Below are 6,885 nucleotides of genomic sequence, written 5' to 3'. Positions count from 1 at the left end.
CGTTCGTTTGACAACAGTTGGTGTCAAACCATCGGGGTTTGAGTGTATTTGTTTCAAACCTTGTGGTGGTATTCTCTACAAATGAGACATTATGCAACATTGGTTTGTTCATACGACTTTGGCACACTCTCTTTTTTTTGTATTTTGAGGCTGGAAAAATTAATTCTTAATCACTCAAATTTTAACTTGCTTTCGAATATTGGATCATCATACTGCAACAAGGTTGCCACACTCTCTTTGTTTTGGAAAATCGACTTTCCTTTGTATTGTTTCAATGACCAATTTTCCTGCTTTTAATATTTTAAAATTGCAAAAAAAATTAAAAATTTCGAAAATTTGATCCGAAACTGTTTCATTCTCAAAATATTTTTATGGAAAACAAACGGTACAAAATTGCTTTGACGTAAGTAGGGAATGCATGAACCAAGTGTCATGAAAAAAATTCTATAGAATCACTCATATTTATTTTTTTTTACTCATGTTTAAACATTTGAGGAAATACATTATTTTTAAATGTCCACATATCTTAAATTATTTATAAACTTTAAATGATCCTAAACATCAACCATATCAACTCTTAGCAAAATCTCAGATTCAATTTGTGACCCATCAAGTAATCGTCATACATCCATCTCCATAGACAAGCTGAAGTGCAAAAGCTATATCAGGGATCAGCAGCAGCCATAACTTTGAGACTGTATAATATGCAAGGCACACGATATGATACCAACACCATAACGTGACAATCTTGCGGGTGTATTATGGTTATAAAACTACTAAACTTGATTACAGCTTCATCCCCAGAGCTTGACTCGATTTACGTTTGTCTTAAATTAAGCTAGAAAAATTAAAAACAATTCAAGTTTAAATGGTTTTCGTAAAAAATAGAGTTTTTTTCGTCACTCCAAAATATTCCTGTTGGAATCACGTTTTACTAAATTCCCCGCACTTGTTGCTTGCTTTTATATTGAATCAAGTGGCTAAACTCGACAGCTTTTTGTTCGTTTGTTATTGTTCCATATTAAGGTGATGATGCTGATGCTGATGATGATGGGATGGGACGGGATTTGTTCTGTAGGTTGAAAAAAAATCACATAGCTAAGCCTCAAGTTTCAGTGGAGTGTCGCTTATCTGTGTGTGGCTGTGATGAGTGTGCAACAACCACTCTCACATTACTCCCGAAAGAAAAAGGTCCCACCGGAGATGATGATTGTGTCGTGTGCGGATTACGACAAACACGGAGAGTTTCGAAATTTAATTTGAGAGTTGGATTTCGGTTTCATCGATTCTTAATTAACAAACTATTTGAACCATAAGTTGTCTTAAAAATTGCGGAGATGAACAAAAAGACTGAAGCCTAAAAATCTCATGAGTTAAGATAGTTGCAAAAATTGTTAAAAAATAAAAAAAAAGTATGAAAATTGATATTACGAGCCATGGTTTCAACATTTTAAATGAAAAATGGGTTTTAAAACGCACAAAACACCTGTCCCCTTGTTTTGCAATCATTAGTTTGCAAAATATCTAAGTATTGACGAAAATTTTATTTTTTTGCGAATAAAAAGTTTTTGCGGTACTGTACAACGGAATTTCCTACAAATTCAAAAAAAAAAATAAGTTAAAATTAACATGCTAAATATGATTATCAATACAAAATAATTCATTTTAGATCGTTTTCAGTTCATATACCTCTATTTTCAAGGAAATTTAGAAGTTTATAACAAATATTTGTTTGCCCCGTGATTTTTCGGACCAATGTTGAAATATATTTTTACCATTTTACAAATTTTGAAGTTTTGCTTCACGGATCGGAAATATTAATGTCGTGAGGAAAATAAATATTATCATATAATCATTGATATTTTATATATGAAATTTATAAATATGAAAAAATGTCTGCTCTATAACTTTGTACAACATTATAACACCCTTAAAAAATGTCTGCTTTACAACATTATAACACCCTTAAAAAAAGCAAGAGACACAAAAAAACATCTAATTTTAAAATTAAAGTTTTTGAACTGAATGAAAAAACTACCCTTCTGGTTTATTTCAGATTCGAAATAAACATAAAATTTCCCTTCATATGACATGTCCCACGATTTTTGTAATTTTGTTGATGAAAAATATGTTTTTGACAGAAATGTTGAGTACGTAAGGGTTCTAAATCAGCACCATTTACGGAAACAAATAATTGAAAAATGCGTATTTTTCAAATCCAGCGTTTTTTTAAAGGTCTAATAAGTTATTGTGTTTCATAGGACCTTTTTTTAAAAAAAAAACTTTAGAAAGGTTGAAAAATGTAAGGGGTCGTACCGCCCCTCTGTCACGAAAAATCAAAAAAATAATCAAAGAAGGATAGGGGCAACTGCTGTGTAAGTTTGCTGTAATCTCAATGCAACAAATGGCAACAATTGATAATTTAAGCATATTTTTTTTTTATTTTGAAACATTTTTCGATTTTTTTTGGATTAGGTCCTATAAACATATGAAAGACAATAGCTTATAGGACCTTTTCAAAAAAAAACTCTGGATTTTTCGATAAAAATACGTTTATATAAAATTTTATTTTTTTTCTGTTCAATATTTTTAAAATTATGTACAATAGTAACAATATTTTTTAACAGTCCTCATCAAAACCTCAAAATTTTGTACAATCGATCAGAAGATCCGTACATATATTTTAAAATGTTTCTATACTCACTATTTTTGTAAGCATTGTTGCCCAGGATGTTTGCAGATTTGTATGTATGCTAAATGCATTTTTTAGTCTCTTGAAAGTTTTGAACAAAGTTTAAGCAAGAAAGCTAATTTAAAGAAAACAGTTATTTTCGGAGAGAATGGCTCACTATTGGACAATTATAATTATTATAAGGATTAACGTGGAGTTTTGATAATTTTGTATAACTTGAATACAATTGGGAAAGAATACCGAAGAATAAGCTAACAGTCTATCCTGTTTGTGTCGGTTGATGTTTATATTAGAAACGAGCACGATGTACTGTTTGTTTGCACTTCGACTTTAACCATTATACATTGTTTTGCTTGATTTATCGCCTTTAGACTTCAACGACGAAACCTAAAGGCAAGTGACGAACCGAGCAATCGTTTTAACATTTAGAAAAAAATACTTTTGTTCAAAACAAAACATGATTTGCTCAATCGGCTCTTCGAGGCTTTCAAACAATATTTGAAGCAAGTTAGGCTAACTTACAAACTATTCCGCATACAATTCCACCTGCTTCGAACCTTCCAGTGCATTGCCAGCCATTAAAAAAAGGTAAGCTTTCAACAGCCCAACCAGCCAGGCCAGCATCAGCTGTATAGGTGCGTGTATGCGCAGCTAGTGCCACGATCGCGACACCAACGATCGCCGACGATCTTCGTTCGTCAACAGGTCGAGAGCGAGCTACGTTTGTCTGTGTTTTATAGAGATGGAGAGGCGCACACACCAGTAGACTGTACAATTACGACGACAACGTCGCGCGTTCGGATTGTTCGGTCACAGTTCGAGTTGGCTAGTTGGATCATTTTTGATTCGTGCGGTTGTTTGGTCGGTTTTCAGATTAGGTTTGAATAATTCTGTTTTTGATTTGTATTAAATGTTTCCGACCTATCCTATCCCACCTGTGGCGCCATGTTGTTTCCTCTTTCGTACATTCGATTCCAGTTTCCAGAGATCGTCGGCTGGCTTAGCGCTTGGTAGTAGTGGTAGTACGTACCGTGATCATCTGCGCTCCTCCGGAAAACCAGCTCCGATCGGCTCCAGCCGCGTTCGGCCTGGTCAGTGCCAATGTACAGCTGAACGAGTGTGCTTCTTTCCCTCTCTGACGCGTGTGCAAGCAACGACGCAGTTGTTTTGTGAGGTGTTCTTTTTGAGGTTTGTGTGGTTTGTTCGCGTTTCTTGGGTTATTTACTTGTTTTTTTTTTATTCCGTTCCTGTTGCGCTCTCTGTCTATGTCGCAGTGTCTGTGATATTTGTGTTTCAGTGCGCCTGATTGGGCTCGCTAAATTTTGTTCAGTTTTTTTGTTGTTGTTTATTTGGATTGTGCCCTTTTGAAACGTTGTGTGGAATTTAGTGCTATTTTAGTGCTCCCTTTTGTATTGTTAGATTCTGATGTTGCACTTTTGACTTGAATTCGGGATAAATTTGACACTTTTAGGCGTTGTTCGTACACTCTAAAAAACATTAAGCTACTTACTAGTTTGCTGACAAGTTGAGATCTGGGCACAAAAAAGGCACTGATCGAAAGAGCCAGAAAAAGGTACGTGTATTATACGGGGCACAAACGCGAGAACGAAAGGCAAGAAGGTGTGCAGAGTCACCTCTCATGCGAAGCAACAACAACTACTACAAAAGAGTATACTGCATTGAAGGAACAAAAAACCCGATCATTTGTTGTAGGATAAATAGTTGAGAAACTCGCCAAATTAGCAAAGTGCCTTCTCAGGCTCTTGAAATTTGAAGTATTCGCGTGACGTTTAGCCAGGACACCAACCGTTGTATGAAAAATAAAATACTCAGTGTTTCCGTTTCCAGGGTAACCGGGCAGAAATTCGGGAAAGTGAGTACGATCGGTGATTGTGAATGCGTGTGCCGTGCGTGTTGCCTACATTTCGGAAGAAAAGTGCAAGTGAAAGTTTGCCAAAGTCCTTGAAATTGGTGCAATTTGTGCGCAAGATTGTGGATTAAGCCTGAAATATCACCACACACTGTAGCTGTGTAGTAGCGGTGGAACCAGCGCCCCAGTAGAGCCGCAGTTGAGACCCCAACGACGACACACGCACACGTACAGAACAGCGAGCGTGCACACATACAAGCGTAGCAAATTCACGAAGACACGGAAATCGCGCAGGCAAAGCGAGTTTTGCAGTAGGAATACAAAAAAAAAAAACAAGCAGCACTACACAAAGTGCTCAAAGCAGTGACGACGACGTCGTGTGTTTGAAAGTTCGCCAAAGTTAGGTAACGTATATGTCCCCCCTTAACTCCCCCTTCTGTATGGTCACCCCCTCACCCCTTAATTTGTACCTTAAACCTTAAGATTAAGGCCTGAGGCGCTCTCGCGCGCATGTATTTGTGACTTGTGGGGTTATCCCCATTTCTTTCACTGCTGGAAAATTTGTCATCGCGAAAGATCAAGCTGTGGAATGTCAAATTTTACTGCAGAAGTTGCATTCAAAGCTAAAATATAGCTAATTTAGTGCAAATCCCATTCTTCAACTCGTTAAAAAAAACAAGTTTGCAAAGTTTCCATGTGATCATCTGATTTTCCCTCTCGCAAACACCCAGAGAGCTATTTTTATTGTAGTTTTTTTTTCCTGCATCTGATTTTCTACAGCACAATGCAATGTGTGTGCTTACAAGTGCACATTACACACAATTAAGTGCACAATGGGGGCTGTGTGTATACGAAATGGGCAATGAAAGTGTTTGTGCGAGTGTGTTTGTGTGTGTGTGTAGTATGGAAATTGTTTCACTTTCGGAGCCCTTTTGATGCTTCTCGTGGCAGAGTGAAATTGTGGTGGCACGTTTGCTTTTCTGCGTTCAGTTTTTGAGCATTCGACTCTTTTTGTATGAGAGTAATGAACCAAAACCTGAAACTACTTGAAACCAAACAAATCTGTTGTTCGAATCTATGACATTTCCCCGAAACCCACATTCCCGAAGAGAAATTTCCCCGAATTCCACATCTCCGAAAAGACACATCCCCGAAATGTCATTTACCCGAAAATCATCTCCCCGAACAATCCCTTTCCCCGAACGGCCACATCCCCGAATGGCTACTTCCCCTAAAAACCATTTTCCCGAATGGCCACTTCCCCTAATTTTCCACATCCCTGAAAATCATTTTCCCGAATGACCATATCCCCGAACGGCCATTTCCCCGAACGCCACTTCCCCAAACCCGGTCAGACCGGGTTCGGGGAAGTAGCGATCAATGAAGTATCATGTCCACAATTGAACGTTCAAAAAATTCCGAGCTTCACTTGAATTTTGAATATTCAAATTGATGTTAGTACAACAACTGGCCAGAGGGATTTCAGGTCAGAACGTGTTTGACACACGTTCAGGCCCGACTATCGCAAAAAATTGTAATTGTTACTCGGGACATTGGCAACCAAAATCAACCAAACTTCGGGACAATGCACAGAATGGTCAACCAAACAAAACGTGTTTGGCTCTATTTTTCGTTTATTCAAGGCCAAACATTAAAGCGCGTTTTCTCGGAACGTCAAAAAGCGACAAAGGACAAGATAACACAACAACGTCGATTTGATACATTGGTCATTTCGCAAAAAAGGCATTTAGTTGAAAATCAAAATACAGTCCAGACTCGATTATCCGAAGGCCTTGTCAAAAGTTCACTTCGGATAATCGAATAATAAAAAAAAATTTAGTCGTCTTTTTTTTTGGCTGTCGAGTCCCTAAACTACTTTAAAGTGATTTAGTAATTTTAAATCTAAAATGGCGGTGATGAAATATTCAAAAAATGCATTTTGTAATTCAATAATCAACTATTTAGATTTGATTGAAAGGGTTGGTCGCAGAACTCGAATTGGACGTAAAAAAATAAATAAAAAAGTTGTTCATAGCCTTCATCCAGCTAAAATTGATAAAGACAAATCAGTTCAGTTAAACAAAATCTAGAACAAACTGAATCCTGCGCATCGAGTCGTCGCATAAAGCTATCGTTGCTGTTCAATCCTTACCACGTAGATACCGTTTTGAAAAATTGTCCTTTGCTGAAAATCGCCGCTACAAAAAAATACTTTTTTATGGAACGTGGATGATCTCAATACCCCGCACTCATGAAGCGTCCGCGTGGTTTATGGATGGCCTTCTACGGTTTTAATCTTAAAAAACACGTAGGAGAATTTAAT

At 37.1% G+C, this 6,885-nt stretch overlaps 1 protein-coding gene across 5 annotated transcripts in view; it reads left to right on the top strand.

Annotated features, from left to right (window-relative positions):
• Nucleotides 1-3,721: 3,721 nt before the first annotated feature.
• Nucleotides 3,722-6,885, top strand: part of LOC120413218 (PTB domain-containing adapter protein ced-6) — a 64,456-nt gene continuing 61,292 nt past the window's right edge. For 4 of the 5 annotated variants that reach the window (XM_039573944.2, XM_039573943.2, XM_039573939.2 and 1 more), the window contains exons 1-2: nt 3,722-3,880; nt 4,541-4,966. The gene's annotated coding sequence lies outside the window, so the exon portion shown is untranslated. The remainder of the gene's footprint in view (nt 3,881-4,540; nt 4,967-6,885) is intronic. The other variant, XM_052709480.1, reaches the window with a different exon arrangement.

Source organism: Culex pipiens, chromosome 3 (genome assembly GCF_016801865.2).
Source record: "Culex pipiens pallens isolate TS chromosome 3, TS_CPP_V2, whole genome shotgun sequence".
NCBI lineage: Eukaryota > Metazoa > Arthropoda > Insecta > Diptera > Culicidae > Culex > Culex pipiens.
The sequence above is the reverse complement of the archived record's forward strand: the minus strand, read 5'-3'. Positions and strand labels throughout refer to the sequence as shown.